We start from the raw sequence: 18,217 nt of genomic DNA, 5'->3' as shown, positions 1-18,217 counted from the left end.
ACAAATAGTAGGCTCTTTTGAAATCTGGCCCCACCCTCAGCCCGATAAGGGGAGAGGTTGAGGTCTTGCTTGGAATTACTGTCTACCTGGAGACCCTGCTGAACTGGCTACTGCTTGGTAAGTTCGGGGGTGAGTCCTGGACTTCTTTGATGGGGGAGGGGGTCTTCTTTGATGGGGGAGGGGGTCTTCAGAGAGCCAGTTTGGTGTAGTGGTTAAGTGCACAGACTCTTATCTGGGAGAACTGGGTTTGATTCTCCACTCCTCCACTTGCAGCTGCTGGAATGGCATTGGGTCAACCATAGCTCTCGTAGGAGTTGTCCTTAAAAGGGTAGCTTCTGTGAGAGTTCTCTCAGCCCCACCCATCTCACAGGGTATCTGTTGTGTGTGGTCGGAAGGTAAAGGAGATTGTGACTGCTCTGAGGCTCTGAGATTCAGAGTATAGGGTGGGATATAAATTCAATATTTTCTTCTTCTTCTTTTTCTTCTTCTTCAGTCCACACTAAAAGGCAAGCCTTGGCCTCACTTACTCTGCTTGGCTTGGTGCACTTGCCTTCAGCAGAGGAGTGCTCCTTTGCCAAAGGCAAGTACATTGGGCCACAACAGAACAAGTGAGTATGGAGCCTGCCTTGTCCAGCGCAGGCAGCAGTGTGTGTGTGTGGGGGGGTGATCTCTGGCCTCCATTGCAGGCCCAGCCTGGCTTGCCTTGCTTGGCTGGGTGCACTTGACCTTGGGGGAAGGGTGGTGGCGGGGTGTGTGTGATCTCTGGCCTCCATTGGAGGCCCCACCTGGCTTGCTTTGCTTGGCTGGGCTGGGTGCACTTGACCTCAGAGGAAGGGCACAGGCAGTGCTGGGTGATCTCCGGCCTCATTTGCCTTGCTTGGCTCAGTGCACTTGCCCTCGGGGGAGGAGCACTCCTCTGCTGAAGGCAAGTGCATTGGGCCACCACAGCAGGATGAGGCTTGAGCGAGCATTGACAGAGGCAGCATTGGGGGGGGGGGGGTGCCTTCTGCCTACACCTTGCCAAGTGAGCAGACATCTCAGAAGGAGGGGGACCTTTCAACTTTCAGGTGCAGGGGGAGCTGCAGGTCAGTTCCCAGGCCATGCAAAGCCCGGGCTACTGGGTGGGTGGGAGTCTTCTGTTTGGTGGGGGAGGTTCCATATCTTCCTTTCCCACCCACCCCTCTCTCTCAGCAAAGGAGCCAGCCTCCAGGTCTTTCCAGGTATTTCCCCACAAATAAGGTCAGTTCCCCAAGGGAGAGGACTAAGGACTTCCCCCACGCACACACTTTTTTGAGAAAGTGGGCGGCCCTTTCTCTCCAAGAGATAGGTCTCTTCCCCCTCCCCACAAGGAGGCAGTCTCTAGGACTTTCCTGGAGATTTCCCCACCAATCAGGTCAGTTCCCCAGAGGAGAGGATGGAGGGCTTTAGCATATGTAATGAAATAAAAAACCGAATATCCCTATTCAGTCCTGATAAAGTATTTGCTCCAAGTTTCATAATAATTTGTAATTTAGCAGTTTCTCTCTCCATTCTGTTCTTGAAGTTCCTTTGCCGTAAAACAGCTACTTTGAGGTCACCCATTGAATGTGCTGGAAGGGTTAAAGTGTTCTCCCACAAGTGTCTCAGGTTTGTGATTCCTAATGTCAGATTTGTGTCCATTTATCCTTTGGCATAGGGTTTGTCCTGTTTGCCCTATGTAGAGAACTGAAGAGCATTGTTGGCATTTAATGGCATATATAATGTTGGAAGATGAACAAGTGAATAATGAACCTGAGATGGTGTTAATACTGTTAGGTCCACTGATTGCGTTGCTTGGGTGTATGTGGCAGCAAACTTGGCACTTGGGTTTATTGCAAGCTCTGGTCCCAGTGTCTATGCTCAAACCATCTTTCTTTCCCCCAAAAGTAACTTCACAGACCATACATGCCCTCTGGTTAATGTTTGTTATATTGAAATCATTTAACATATTGACTGTTTTCTTTGTGCTTTTGAAGCAATTTTTCTCCAGATTGTCAACTCTGAGTTTGGGAATACCTGGAGATTTTGGGGTGGAGCCTGAGCTGTGGGTGTTGCCTTCGGACACAGTTCCATTGATGTCAGGTGGTGTGGCATGTGCAAAAAAACTTATGCAAATAAGTTATGCTAATGAGTTCCTGGAAAGCTTTTTCTATGAAATGACCCCTGGTTGTTGCCATCTCAAGGAATCTCTTTCACATTCCTTCAGGATAAGAGATCTCTAAGGATACTAAGCCTGGCTTGGCATGGATGTGTATTTAGGGTACTTGTGGGTTGCTGCACTATAGCTTTTACATGAAGACTTGCTTCAGATTACTCTGATCAGGCCTGATTCAGATGGACATATCTGCTTTAGGTGTCTATTTATTTAAACACTTCATTAATACTTAACTTTCTCACAAATGGTGAGCAAAGCAGTTTGCATTGTTCTCCTCTCCTGCATTTTTCCTCATAACCACCCTGTTAGGCAAGTTAAAATGAGAATATGTGACTGGCCCAAGATCACCCATCAAGTTCACATAGTAGAGTGGGGATTCAAACCTGGGTTTTCCAGACTGTTGTTCAATGCTCAAATTACTACCCCACATGCTCACATTACCTCCTTGGCCTCAAGGTATCAAGCAAGGTAGCAACCAAATTAGAAAGACATGAAGAATGATGCAATCAGAGTTTTTTGTTTTTATTTTTTGTAGCAGGAATTCCTTTGTATATTAGGCCACACACCCCTGATGTAGCTAATCCTCCAAGAGCTTACAGGGTTCTTAGTACAGGACCTACTCTAAGTTCCAGGAGGATTGGCTACATCAGGGGTGTGTGGCCTAATATGCAAAGGAGTTCCTGCTGCAAAAAAGAGCCCTGAGTGCAATTAACAAAATTAAAACATATTAAAATGCATAACTGGCCAATTTTGAAGCATTCAGATTTAAAATATGCAAGGGTTAAAACATACAAGGCCAGTAAATGCCTTCCTAAATTTAGTAAGGGAAGGCACCCTCCTCACTCATTCTTGCCTTCCTAAATTTAGTAAGGGAAGGCACCCTCCTCACTCATTCTTGGAAATGTATTTCCAAAGGACTGATTCCAATACAGAGAAGGCCCATGATCTTGCTGTGGCTGTTTGTAAAGTCTTAAGGGAGGGCACTTTAAGAAAGATGCTGTTTGTGGGGAAAATAATTGGCATAACTGAGAGACGCAAGTTTGAAAAATATCTGGAGGGCCCTAGGCCATGAAGGGCTTTAAACAGCTTTAAACCAGCACTTTGAATTGGGCCCAGAAGTAATTTGGTAGCCATTGCAGTTAATGCAGCACTAGAGTTATATTTCCTGAGAAGCTGACTCCAGGCAGGAGTCTTACTGCTGCATTCTATATTAATTAGAGCTTTCTAAATGTCTGTAAAAGCAGCCCCGCATAGCTGCAATAGTTCAGTCTGGACTAACTTGGATCAGTGCAACCAGGTCAGCAGATTCTAGATAAGGGACCATATTATGAACTAGATATAAAATGAAAGAAGGAGCTCTTTTTTGCAACAGTGCTAACATGCTTATGCATTCAAAAGGCCAGATCCAGGAGCACTCCCAAGTCTTAACATGATCTACCTCTTAATGCACCTAAGTTTAATTATCTTTTTCTATATCAAATAGGTTATTGGTTTGTTTTGGGTTTAGTGCACAAGTAAAAATGATACTAGAGAATCCTTGCTTCCATTTTATCATTTTAAGAAAACATAACCATGTATGTCTTGAAAATTAACTGACTTTAAATAATATAATACATCAATATGATAATGCATCAATTGATTGTACATAAATAAAGTAGAGCAATTACTTGAGCCAATTAATTATTTCTTACCAAAACTCATTTACAACCAATGAGCCCCTTATAAAAATAAGTTCCTATTCACTATAGAGCCCCAAATTTATAGGTTTTAATTTTTCAATAACAGTTAAAGAGCCAATGTGGTGTAGTGATTAAGAGTGGTGGGCTCTAATCTGAAGAACCAGAGTTGATTCCCCACTTCTCCACATGGAACCTGCTGGGTGACCTTATACTAGTCACAATTCCCTCAGAACTCACTCTGTAAGCATGAGCACCCTCTTTCATCTTTAATGGACTATGTTCACCCTGGCCCTGGTGCCAGTCTCCCTGGACCCCCTTCCCCCCCCCCCATCATTTATGGACTGAGTTTACTCTGGCCTAGTGTCAGAGATATAGGACTCTTATTTTTATGAACTTTCAGTATGAACTTATATTGTGTAAACACAGGCAAACTGCTTTTATGAACATTCAGTGACAAGGAGAAAACATTGAGTATAAGAACTAAACCAATGTGGACATTAATGACAAATACCCACTTGCTTACTGTCTATAGGCAGTGGATCCTGTTTGATCTTAAGCATTTGGCATTTGTATCAGCTTCCATATGGACATGTTACTCTGTGTGGGGTCAAGCAGCAAGCACTGCAGCCAAGGAAAACTTCCTGCATGTGCCTGCCATTGCTGTGACTGTGCTTCCCCCTGAATAGAAGGATTCCAGATCAGGCTTCCCCAAGAAGCTGCCAAGCCATGCAGAACACCACTGCACTCCTGTCCACAGAAGACAGCCTCTAAATGCAGTCTTAGCCAGAAGTCATGATGGAGGGATCCTGAATCCATCTTGTTCTTGCACAACAGCCATGATGGCACAGCAAGAGCACATACTCTGGGTGTGTAAAGGCAGATGCAAATGGAGTAGCTCACAGTCAAACAAAAGCTTGCTGCCACACCTGCACATAACAAAGGATTGTTCCTGTCAGCTGTTGAGAAGATCGAATGGACACAAAGAAGAAGCCCAAGAAAGTGAATGTTGCTGAGGACTTAATCTCGTCATGCAGGACAGCCCTATTGTGTTAGCTATGGTGTTACAGTAGATTACAATGTGGCTCTAAATTGACCAATTCTTTCCTTTGTTTAAGGTATTTTATCTTAGGTAAACCCAACCTGACTCACTAATCTTACCAAACTGCTGGGGAGCCTGCCCCTTTTGGTGATGTCAAGGAGGCATATAAGAAGTGTCATACAGCATCACAGGTCATCTGATCTACATATCACAGACCACCTGACATCATCTCCTAAGGGCACAAATTTGGCTATATCAAGGCCAGCACATGGCCAGTTCAGTTTGTCTTGTCTTACCTACCACAGACTTGCACCCCCAAACTCTTTTTGGGCCACTTTCCACATTCATGTCTTCTGCTTCAAGGATCCATGGACCAAGTAGTATCACCCCCTGCAATAATTCCTAAAATTTCCTATATATCATCTCTGTTTTTCCTAGTTCTTGTCTGTATGTGTTTGATTGCTCATGTGTGATTGTATCTTATATATATTTCTCTAAGTAAACATTTTAAAATATATTTATTTTGGAGTCTTCTTTCTGAAACTGCATCTCTGTAAATTGGTAAAAGATCCCTCCTAAACTCTACCAGGGTCATCCTCTGCTAATTCCCTCATCAAAAGAGGAGACCCCCATCAATTTTGCTAACAACTCAGTCCCACCTACCTCACAGAATGACTGTTATGAGGAGAGGAAGGGAAGGTGATTGTAAGCCACTCTGAGACTCCTTCGGGTAGTAAAATGTGGGCTGTAACCATCAATTCTTTTTAGCTGTCCCACTTGATAGCACTCATGTGTTTGGCTAAATAATTATCTTGTAACATTAACCACATAAAATTTTCATAATTATATATCTTCTAAAAAATACTGTGTTAACAACAGTCCAAGAACATAAGAACACAGTGAATACCATTTTCTAATGCATATGGCTATCTGCTGCATTCCAGTGAACACACTCCATCTTTCTTCTGTATTCAGCTGAAAATTCTTACCATTCTCATACCTAATAAGTGTTAATACGTATAGTATCTACTGATATTAATTACACTTTTTTTCAATCTACTAGAGGCCATATTATTCTGCTACTTGTTTGTCCTTTATGCCTCTCCAAGGCTTTTCTGTTCTGGGTCTCTGGACTCATTCTTTGGCATGTTTAGCTAAATGACCAGGCCAGCATTGATTCTGGCCTACAGAAACATCCTCAATGACCTTTTTAGTTAAAACTAGCAACTGCTTCCCTATATTTCTGGCTTTCACACTGCACAGCCATGGTTTATTTCTTTGTCCTAGCAAGAGCTAAAAAACTGTGCATCTGGTCTTATGTGGTCTTCAGTTAAATGCAAGCTTGTTCCTTCATAGAGTTGTCTAGGACAATAAGAGTTTGTAACATATAATTGTATTACTCCAATACAAGATGCAACATTGACACAATTTTAAAGCAAATATACAATAGCTGAAAAATGATAAGCATATTTTCAAGCCAGGAAATGCATACAATTTCACTGTAAAATCTACGTTTCACATTAAAGATTTTTCAGGCTATATATATATATATATATATATATATATATATATATATATATATAGAGAGAGAGAGAGAGAGAGAGAGAGAGAGAGAGAGAGAGAGAGGGGGGGGGGTGGGGGGTGGGCTCCCTCTGGGAATCCTACCCCCCCAGGGAAAGTGCATGCGCAATACATAGCCTCTCCTCTCCCGGTGTAGTGAACGCCGCGTGGTCACTGTCTGGCTATGCCTGGCAGATGGTCACTGCAATGGCCTCTCCTGCATTACTGCATCCGTAGCAACACCTTCTCGCTGGTCCCCCCCGTTTTCACAGAGTTTGCTACGTCATGGTGCGACCGAATTGTCCGGCGGTATAACCGGATGGGCAGGCTGGGCCCACCAACTTCGTCAGCCTAAGAGAAGGAAAACTCTAACATCAAACCCGGGCAGATAGAGCTCGTTAATGTAACACCTACCACCTGGAGGACTCACTGCCGGCGTCCCGGCTTACTGGGCCATGGCAGATGACCCCCAGCTGAAAGGGTGGAGCCAGTACCACGCACACTGCGCTTCACCTAAAAAATTCCTCTACGCAGGCCTGAAGGGCATATCCACACACACAACCCACAACGCATCAAGTCCTGCAGCGATAGGCAAGGGGCGAAATGGCAGGTGGAAGGTGCCACTGGAAGCCGCAGTCCCGATCCTGCATGTAGGCGGTTCAGGATATTGGTCGCCTGATGCTAACCCGGAGACGAAAGCATCTTTCGGCAGCACCCTGAACGACCAAGCAGCCTTATCTAGGGACAGCACTGCTTGCTCCACACGGAGAGGGGCCTAGAAAAGGTGGCCTAAACAAAGCTCGTCTCCCCCACCCCAGTTGGCTAGCCGCAGTCAACGGGCATCCTTACTTGCGGTCGAAAAATAACAACAAAGAAAAGGCATGCACCTGCCTCACAAAGTGTGCAAAGACTAAAGCTTGCGTGTTGGAACATCAGAACCATGCTTGACACAGTAGGCAGTGGTCGCCCTGAACGACGCTCTGCTCTAGTTGCCCACGAACTTCTCAGGTTGAATATCGACATAGCAGCTCTCAGTGAGGTCCGTTTCCCTGAGGAAGGTAGTCTTCAAGAACACGGTGCTGGCTATACCCTCTACTGGTCGGGTAAGTCAAAGGCTGAGAGCCGCCTTTCTGGCGTTGGCTTCATGGTCAGGAACTCCATTGCCTCCAAACTCGAAAACCTTCCAACAGGTCACTCAGATCGCATCATGTCCATGCGCCTCCCACTTCAAAACAAGCAGCATGCAACACTCTTCAGTGTGTATGCCCCAACCCTTCAAGCAGATCCTGCAGAAAAGAACAAGTTCTATGCTGATCTACGCAACCTCGTACGGAAGACCCCTACAGAGGACAAGGTGATCATCCTTGGCGACTTCAATGCCAGAGTAGGTAAAGACTCGGAAGCCTGGAAAGGAGTACTTGGCAAACACGGCATTGGCAACTGCAATGACAACGGGTGCCTCCTGCTAGAATTCTGCATGGAGCACCAGCTCACCATCACCAACACTATCTTCCAGCAGAAGAACAGTCTGAAGACAACCTGGATGCACCCACGGTCCAAGCATTGGCACCTTATCGACTACATTCTGGTGCGCCAGAGAGACCTTCGAGATGTCTTACACACCCGAGTAATGCCCAGCGCAGAATGTCATACGGATCATCGTCTTGTACGCTGCAATCTCCGTCTTCACTTTAAACCCACACCCAGGAGAGGAGGTATCCCTCGGAGGAAGTTTCAGGTTGGCAGCCTCCAGTCAGCCGAAGTTAAAGCTGCCTTCCAGGCAAAACTCCAGTCAAGAATTGAGGACCTCAGTTGCCCCACAGACCCTTCTCCAGAAGCACTCTGGGAACACCTAAAAACTACCGTCCTGCAGATCTCTGAAGAAGTCCTCGGGTTCTCCACAAGGAAGAACAAGGACTGGTTTGATGAGAACAATCAAGAGATCCAAGAATTACTGGCAAAAAAGAGATCTGCCTACCAAGCACATCTTGCTCAGCCCTCCTGTCCTGGGAAAAAAGCAACCTTTCGCGCTGCATGTAGCAACCTCCAGTGCAAGCTTCGAGACATTCAGAACGAGTGGTGGACCAAGCTTGCAGAGAGAACCCAGCTGTGTGCAGACACTGGTGATTTAAGAGGGTTCTACGAAGCCCTGAAGGCAGTATATGGTCCATCATATCAGGCTCAGAGTCCCTTGCATAGTGCAGACGGCCAAGTGCTCCTCACAGACAAGGCATCCATACTGAACCGGTGGTCGGAGTATTTTCAGGTTCTCTTCAGTGCCAACCGCGTAGTTCAAGATTCAGCAATCTACCTCACCCCACTTCAACCGGTGAAAACAGAGTTGGATGAGATCCCCACCCTAGAAGAGACTGTTAAAGCCATCAAGCAACTGAAAAGTGGCAAGGCAGCGGGAGTTGATGGAATCCCACCAGAGATCTGGAAGCATGGGGGCACAGTACTACATAGCTCACTTCACAAAGTACTTGTCACCTGCTGGGAACAAGGCAAATTACCACAGGACTTTCGCGATGCAATCATCATCACCCTATACAAGAACAAAGGGGAAAAGTCAGACTGCTCCAACTACCGGGGGATAACCCTGCTCTCCATCGCAGGCAAAATCCTTGCCAGAATACTCCTGAACAGACTGGTGCCCACCATTGCAGAAGAACTCCTCCCAGAGAGCCAGTGCGGCTTCAGAGCTAACAGGAGCACCACCGACATGGTATTTGTTCTCAGGCAGCTCCAAGAGAAATGCAGGGAACAGAACACGGGTCTGTATGTGACTTTTGTCGACCTTACCAAAGCTTTCGATACCGTTAGCAGGAAAGGCCTGTGGCAAATCTTGGAACGTTTAGGATGTCCCCCAAGGTTCCTCAGCATGATCATCCAGCTACACGAAGACCAGCGAGGCCAAGTCAGACACTGCAACGACCTCTCGGAGCCCTTCCCAATAGGCACAGGTGTAAAGCAAGGCTGCGTTCTCGCGCCAACTCTCTTTACGATCTTCTTTAGCATGATGCTTCAAAGAGCTGCAGTAGATCTAGATGAGGACGATGGTGTCTACATCCGCTATCGCACCGATGGCAGCCTGTTCAACCTGAGGCGACTAAAGGCACACTCCAAGACAATGGAAAAACTCATCCGAGAGCTACTGTTTGCTGATGATGCTGCACTCGTCTCCCACTCGGTATCAGCTCTGCAGCATATGACGTCCTGCTTTGCAGAGGCTGCCAAGCTATTCGGCCTAGAAGTTAGTCTGAAGAAGACAGAAGTTCTCCACCAGCCTGCACCCCAGGAAGATTATCACCCTCCCTGCATCACTGTGGGTGAATCAGTTCTGAAGACAGTCCAGCAGTTCAGCTACCTGGGGTGCATCATCTCCTCAGATGCCAAGATCGACAAGGAGATTGACAACAGGCTGGCAAAGGCAAACCGTGCATTTGGCCGACTGCACAAAAGAGTGTGGAGCAACAAGCATCTGAAAAAAGGCACAAAGATCAATGTTTACAAAGCGGTTGTGATGACAACCCTCATCTATGGCTCCGAATCGTGGGTTTTATACCATCATCACCTGCGACTCCTGGAGCGCTTTCATCAGCGCTGCCTTCGCACCATTCTCAACATCCACTGGAGTGACTTTGTGACCAACACTGAAGTCCTCAAGCGGGCAGAGGTTACAAGCATCGAGGCACTGCTGTTGAAGACGCAGCTGCGCTGGGCAGGGCATATTTCTAGGATGGAAAACCACCGCCTTCCCAAGATTGCCCTGTATGGCGAACTCTCCACCGGCCATCGAAATAGAGGGGCACCAAAGAAGAGGTACAAGGACTCCTTGAAGAAATCCCTTAGCACCTGTCACATCAACCATCACCAGTGGTCTGACCTAGCCTCAGATCGCAAAGCATGGAGGCACACCATCCACCAGGCTGTCTCTTCCTTTGAGAACACATGCATAGCTGGTCTTGAGGACAAAAGGAGATTGAGGAAGAATTGCACTGCTACAGGACAAACCCTAAATCAGACTTTTCCCTGCAGCCGCTGTGGCCGGACCTGCCTGTCCCACATTGGTCTTGTCAGGCACCAGCGAGCCTGCAGCAAACGTGGACTATTGCACCCTTCTTAAATCTTCGTTCGCGAAGCCGAGAGAGAGAGAGAGAGAGAGAGAGAGAGAGAGAGAGAGAGCCTTCACTTTCATATAGGCATATTTTAATCATTTTAAAAATTGGATGTAGTTCTTTTCTCCCAACACTTACACACATTATCCTGCCCCATAAACTGTGTCAAATCAGCTATGAAAGGCAGTCATGATTCCTTCAAGTATATGAAAGACTAATAACTCATATGCCCTGTAAACATGAATACATTATTGAGGTTTTTCTTTGGCACAAAGAAGGATAATCATTGCCTTTCAGTTGTGAAGTATTTTACTAGGAATGTGTTTATACACAAGAACTAAATGTTTGCATGAATTAAGGTCACATACTACCCATCCCTACTCAAGGAAATGACTCTTTGACTACTACTGTTGCTCCTGGGGTTTATTTATCTGTACTATTACAGAAGCCACGAATTGCTTTAATTTAGCACACTTGAACTGAAGACTAGGCATGACAAAGAGGCAAGGATGATCTTTCAGGTCATTTTACAAAACTGATTTTTGTCCTACATTGTGTTTCTAGTCTATAACTAAATAGGAGGACAGTTAACTGAATGTGGAAAATTAGAGATTACAAAGATTATTAAATGTGTCTGCGTCTAGCAGTAAAGACATGCCACCATCTCCATTCCTTTATCAACATTTATTAAGTTAATAGGACAGTTGTGTGACTGCTGCATACATACTGGATGTCACCTAGATTGTGAAATGCAGTTAGTTGAATGTGTGCACATAAATTCACAATCAAGCTTTAGATGGCAAATAAAAATCTACTTAAGCCTATTGGTCTCATTCGTTTTCCAACCTTTTTACCTCCACTTCTGGGAGATGGTCTGAGAATAAATAAGCATTCAGAAAGTTAGATTCTTTTCTTCTGCATATGAGTTCTAGACCTGAGACCACAGTTAAGTCAAATTTTCATAAGTTTTATTTGTCAAAATGTATATGCTTATTCCATTAACTTATGTAAAATATTTATACCCTCCCTTATCTCTTCAGACTCAATGATGGTAAGAAAGCAGCAAAGCTACATGGCTTTAGTCAAGAAAGCTATGCAAAAAGCTAAACACCAGTTGCAGATGAGGCAGAGCCATGCAAAGGCTGTTCCTGGAACCCCCTCCCTCAGCAGAGATGAGAGGGGAAGCAGTGGCATTTGCTGCAGGTGGTGGTGGTGGGGAACCAGCCGATTTGACTCTGTGTGCTTTTGAACACAACATCTGGGGTACTGTGAGGGAAGACAATATACAGCAGGAAAGCATCTACATTGTTCCATCAGGTGAGGGACAAAAGAAGCAGCAGCAAAACAAGGTGCTACATGTAGAGATAAATAATAAGGGACAGGAATGCCTCAGTTCTATCATGGCTCACCATCATCCTTTTTTAAACTAATACTCAGGCACTTTCTTTCATTCTGGGGGAGGCCCAACCCATTCAACCACTCACCCTTTCCAACACACCCCTTACCTCTCCTTCATCCTGAAAGGGACAAAACAATAAGCTGGTTTGTCCTTATGGCAGTAACCGTGAGGGAAGATATTGCTGGAATGGTACACGGTACCACTTAGGCAACTACCTTGAGGCATCACTTTGAAGGGTGAAGGGATAATCCTCAAACCAGAAGCCTGTGGTCTCTGTACTTCATGGACTTAGGAAAGGAACCCCTTGAGGGATGCCACTATCCTTTACCTACAGGTCCCGAGGCTGGAGGAAGAGAACATAGCACATCTCTCTCAAGCACAAAGAAGGCATAGCAAGGAAAAATTTGAGCCATAATATTTAGGCTCAAGACTTGGAGGCATAATGGACCTACCTTTAAAATCAGGGATGCACAAACTGACATGGCTTAACTGTTCTTCGTCCCACCAATCACCCACACTGTGTCAAGGTTTGGAACAGGGTTGACCTGTGGGGGCTGCAGATCCCCTTTTTGATCAACGTATGATTAAAAAAAGCTGACCCATTTATTATTCCATCTGAAGGTGTCAGCTCTCCTTATTTCATATCTGCATGCCAAACCTCTAGGCTCCTGGGAATTATGTACTTCCTGAGATAACAGGATGAAGCCAAGGGAAATTGAAGAGTTCAGGAAAGTTGTGATCTCACATAGGAGGGAGCTGTCCAATCCGAATGATCTGAAATAGTTAAGGGTTCCTTTGTAAACCTTCCTAATGGTTTAGGGGCTAGATATAGGCTATTATAAACCAAGTGTCTCTGACTCTAAAACATCAGTTAATGTCTGGCTCTCACACACCAGATAAACAGACCAATTGTCTGTCATTTTTGTCTGTTCTGGCTCACTTCCCTGCCTAGTCCTTGAGACAATCTTGCTGTGCTTCTATCTCACACTGCCAGCTATTGGATGCCTGGTTTTTCAACCACAGGAGGAGTAGAACCTTGTCTTCAAAAGCATTTTACTCATTCCAAAACAGAAAACATTTCAAAGGAGTTGTTTTGTTTTTTTTGCTGTGCCCCCCCCACTCCAGCTGAAGTTTCCAGTCATTCCATTATAAAAATTGAAAAAGAGTCTTTGAGGAAACCAGGCTTCTTCACCCCAACCCCAGACTTTTGCATTCCTAGGTCTGCTATAGACAGACCAGAACTGAGCTGACATAGCATTCACTGCAGTTTTTATATATCTGCCTGCCTTTATTTTCTTAACATCACCCTCTCCCTATTCCCTATACCACATGGCAACCATATTTTGAAACAAGATGGTGAGAGTTCAAAGCAGTTTATATTATGATATGGGATTTGCTGTACTCCTTTTGTGAGCTTCAGTGGTTTACTGGATCTCAGCATACACACATGCACACCCATTTATTTGGAGTAAAATAACCAATATTTGAAGTTGAATATTTATAGGCAGAGCTAAATATCAATGAGTAACTTTAGTTATGTTTTGCAATACACACTGCTGATATATACGTTTTTAATCATAAGCCCCATGACACAAACTGTCCCATTTCTTTCCTTTCTCTATAATATGCTCTCAAGACAGATGGGGAAATCTCAGAAGCTGACCTCAGGGAGACTGGGAAACAGACAATAATCTTGTTTTCAGTTGGAGATCAAAACAGCCTTTGAGGAGATGAACTCTGAGCTTTATTTTCTTATAGAGGAAATGCAATTGTTATCTTGTGTGCCTGAATAGCACAATATCTATGTGAGTCTGAAACAATGTGTACAATATACCCCAAGGACTCTTAATATCTTTTGGGCACACATCATCAGGAGCTAGCAGTCTTTTAAAAGTCCTGTTTCCCAAGATACAGCTAATGAATTTTAAGAAGCACCAAACCACATAGTAATATTTATCTCATTAACATGTCAAGACTTGAACTGAATATTCCCTGAACTCTTCCGTGCATCTTGAAAGAGCACAAACCTTAACCTTTAATCTGGTCTCCTGTTTTGAGCTTTCAGACTATTCCCTTTCTCTGCGCTTGTACATACCAGTATCAACCCATAACCTTCTTGTGAGTGCCAATGAAGTTCTAAAATTCTAAAACAATCTCTAGTGAAGGCTAAAGAGAATCCAAAACAGACTTAACACATTCTCAACATACAAGCAAAATAATAACATTTCTACTGTAACATTTTAATTCATATGCTTGCCGATACAGATACAGTACAAAGTTATCAAATCCAAAGTGTTTAAACATTACAAGTACCGTTCATTAATTGCTACACACTGGCAAATTAAATCCTGGTGTTTTTCCACATCAGAGAACATTGCCTCTTCCTGTTGTACTGGGTAAGCCATTATTATATTGTCTTCTGTGCTGTAAAATCCAATTTCATTAATAAGATTGGTCTTACTTACAAAGACTCGGAAAGTATGGAGCAAAAATAATATAATTTTACAGCTATGTGATGAAAACAAAATACAGGCTTACAATCACAGAATCATAGAATTGGAAGGGACCTCTAGGGTCATCTAGTCCAACCCCCTGCACAATGCAGGAAACTCACAAATACCTCCCCCTAAATTCACAGGATTTTCATTGCTGTCAGATGGCCATCTAGCCTCTGTTTAAAAATCTCCAAGGAAGGAAAGCCCACCACCTCCTGAGGAAGCCTGTTCCAGTGAGAAATTGCTCTAACAGGAAGTTCTTCCTAATGTTGAGCCGGAAACTCTTTTGATTTAATTTCAAATCATTGGTTCTGGTCCTACCTTTTGAGGCCATAGAAAACAATTCTATACCATCCTCTATATGACAGCCCTTCAAGTACTTGAAGATGGTGATCATAGCACCTCTCAGCCTCCTCTCCAGGCTAAACATCCCCAGTTCCTTCAACCATTCTTCATAGGACTTGGTCTCCAGACCCCTCACCATCTTGGTCACCCTCCTCTGGACCTGTTCCAGCTTGCCTATATCCTTCTTAAAATGCGGTGTCCAAAACTGAACACAATACTCCAGGTGAGGTCTTACCAGAGCAGAGTAAAGCAATACCATCACTTCACGTGATCTGGACACTATACTTCTGTTGATACAGCCCAAAATTGCATCTGCCTTTTTAGCCACTGCATCACACTGTTGATTCATGTTCAGCGTATGATCCACTAAGACCCCTAGATCCTTTTTGCACATACTACTGCTAAGACAAGTCTCCTCCATCCTATAACCATGCATTGGATTTTTCCCACCTAAATGCAGTACTTTACATTTGTCCCTGTTAAAATACATTTTATTGGCTTTAGCCCAGTTTTCCAGCCTGTCAAGGTCATCCTGTATCCTGCTTCTGTCTTCTACTGTATTTGTAACCCCTCCCAATTTAGTATCATCGGTGAATTTAATAAGCATTCCCTCTATTCCTTCATCCAAATCATTGATAAAGATGTTGAACAAAACAGGCCCCAGGACAGATCCTTGAGGCACTCCACTTGTCACTCCTCTCCAAGAGGATGAGGAGCCATTCACAAGCACTCTTTGGGTGCAATCTGTCAACCAGTTATAGATCTACCTAACGATAACAGGATCCAAACCACATTTTACCAGGCTTGGTGGAGACATCACATGAAACTAACTGTAGTTAGGTTGATCAGGCTAATATTGGTTACTTTAGTAACTATGGTCAGTTAGCCTATGTCAAACCAGGATCTGAATCCATCGATGGGAGTCTGTTTATTATCCAGTTAGTCTTCACTATGTTTCCCCATGAAACATAAATGTGGGCGTCCTGACTTGTTTCTCAGTGCTGCTTTTTTGCTCTCCCAGGACAACTAAGATGCCTGTCAAGAGCAGCTCAAAATAGAAACCTCTTTCATCACTTCTCACTAGCATTCTGCATGACTGATTAAACCAGCATTTGATGTGGCAAATCACTATTTGAATCACTATCTGCTAGCCCAAACCTGGTTTCAGAAGCTACAGTTACATGAATGTTTTGCATTATTTCTTCCAAGTCTCTATAGCTGAGGTCCAGTGTGGTCTCAAGTTGTTTTCTCCTATTGCCTGTGACAGCTCCTTGCATCTTCTAAAAAGGAAAGTTGGGATAAACATGGAACAGAATAGAATGCTGTATGGGTCGATGCAGCTCAAGATGAAAATCCCTGGATATTGTGGAAATGGTTCATGCTAGAACTACTGTCTGTATTATCTTCTACATCACCACATTAGCCCTCCGTCACATAGATACCATCAAATTGAAAGTATTTCATATATTTCACATCATTTGGAAAACAACTCTAAGATCTGCAAGAGGTATGGTTTAGAATTATTGAACTATAGTATACTAACACTAATATCTACTTGTAGTGTTAAACTAAATTACAAAAATATGATGCCATTATGAAAAATCCACACAGATCATGATAAAAGACAACATTGCAGGAGCTTACTGTACTACAGAGATCTGATGCAGAGAAAAATAAACAGTACTCTTCAGTAGCATTACACTTCACTGAACATTACTTAGGGCTGTACTCTGAATAACAGAAATATGCAGCAAATACAATGTGCAGTGTAAAGAAACCAACCGGTGTCTGAATCCTTCGCATTTTAGGCTTGGCCAAGGAAATGTTTAATTATCAGGAAAACAAGAGAATGATTTATGCCAATTTAATAAAACTAGCAAAATGCAGAAGCTATAAAATTATAATGAAGTACATATCAATATAAAAATCACCTTTTCATAAAAACTTAAAATTTGATCATAGTGGTGACAAATAATCAGTATTTCACTCCTAACCTGCAGTGGCAATCTTATGCATAATTACACCATTTTAGTCCACTGAAGTTAATGGGCCTAGAAAGGTGGAACTCTGTTTAGGATAACACTGTTAATCTTCTTGACAGTATGCTTGAGATGGAAAATAACTGAGCTATGTTATATTCAAAAACTGATTTAAAAAGGTCAAAATAACAAAATGATGAAAAAGAAATCTCCTGGAAGATGCAGGGAAAGCTTTTTAAATTTTGTTTTGTTTTGATACAAATATTCTACAGCAATACAATACACGCTTGAAATGAAGCGATGATTCAGCATAAGAATTTTGGATCACACACATCCAAGGTCCCATTTTGAATAGGACCATGACACACATAAAGAAAGAGCTTCTACCTTCCCTCCCTTGCCATCTCCCCATCTTGAAATGGCCCCAGGGAAACACTATATGACCCTTAGGAAATCTATGTGCAATACTAAGGCCATGTCAGGTCAGGAAAAGAAGGGAGACTGAAACCCCTTATTCATCCACACTATAGTATCAGTCAGGTCTTGTAATGTGCTCACTGACGAGACGTGTTGAAGGCAACATACTTTATTAGCTGGTACATCACAAGAGGGCGAAATGCGGGCCGGGTCCCGCTTTATATACAATACCCAAAACAGCCCTCCAATTGGCCCAGTCCAATCCTGGCCAGTTAAACTTCCCATCACAGATCTTAATTAGCGGAGTACTTTCATGCGCTACACCCAGTGACCAGGGGACTTCCTCTGGTCACCTCTGTTGTGTCGCTGTGCAGTACTTCCAGATTTCATTGCAAGACACAACACTCCTCCCCCCCCCTAGTTCAAGATACATAGTGCTTCAAGTAGGCCGGTGCCCTGCGTTCCCGGGTTGACCGCCTCGGGGTTATTTGGGGTGCTGGAGCTGCCGCCATGGAGGGGGTCTCTTCTCGGGGACTCGCCACCAGCGGATGGCTGCCCAGCTCTGGTTGCGGTTCCAGAACCGCCAGTCTGGGTGGGTCGTACTCCCTGCTGGTTGGCCCTTCCACTCGCGTCGTTGGTAGGGTCGGCGCCTGCAGGGCCGCTTCCGAGGGTTTTGTTGCTAGCTCTCCCCCGCTCACCACTTCCCCAACCCCTGTTGGTTCTTCCGTCAAGGTGCGGTGGCGCAGCTGGTCTATGTGCCTCCTTAGGATCTGACCCCCCTTGGACGAGACCTCGTACAAGTGGGAACCCGCTACCTGAAGCACCCGGCCAGCAACCCACTCTGGGCCGCTTGCAAAGTTCTTTGCATAGACCGGGTCCCCCGGAAAGAATCCCCGAGCCACTTCCCCGACTTCGGGGGAACTACGGACATCTGTGCCCCTGTCCTGGTGTAGCCTGTCCAGCCTCGTAATCAATTTCCTCCCCATTAGTAGTTCGGCAGGGCTTGACCCGGT

At 44.4% G+C, this 18,217-nt stretch overlaps 1 protein-coding gene across 4 annotated transcripts in view; it reads right to left on the bottom strand.

Annotated features, from left to right (window-relative positions):
• The window catches only part of NELL1 (neural EGFL like 1), a 994,364-nt gene that overhangs the window by 139,594 nt on the left and 836,553 nt on the right, over window positions 1-18,217 (bottom strand). The gene's annotated exons all lie outside the window — the stretch shown is intronic.

Source organism: Heteronotia binoei, chromosome 21 (assembly GCF_032191835.1).
Source record: "Heteronotia binoei isolate CCM8104 ecotype False Entrance Well chromosome 21, APGP_CSIRO_Hbin_v1, whole genome shotgun sequence".
Lineage (NCBI taxonomy): Eukaryota > Metazoa > Chordata > Lepidosauria > Squamata > Gekkonidae > Heteronotia > Heteronotia binoei.
This window is presented reverse-complemented; position numbering and strand designations above follow the sequence as displayed.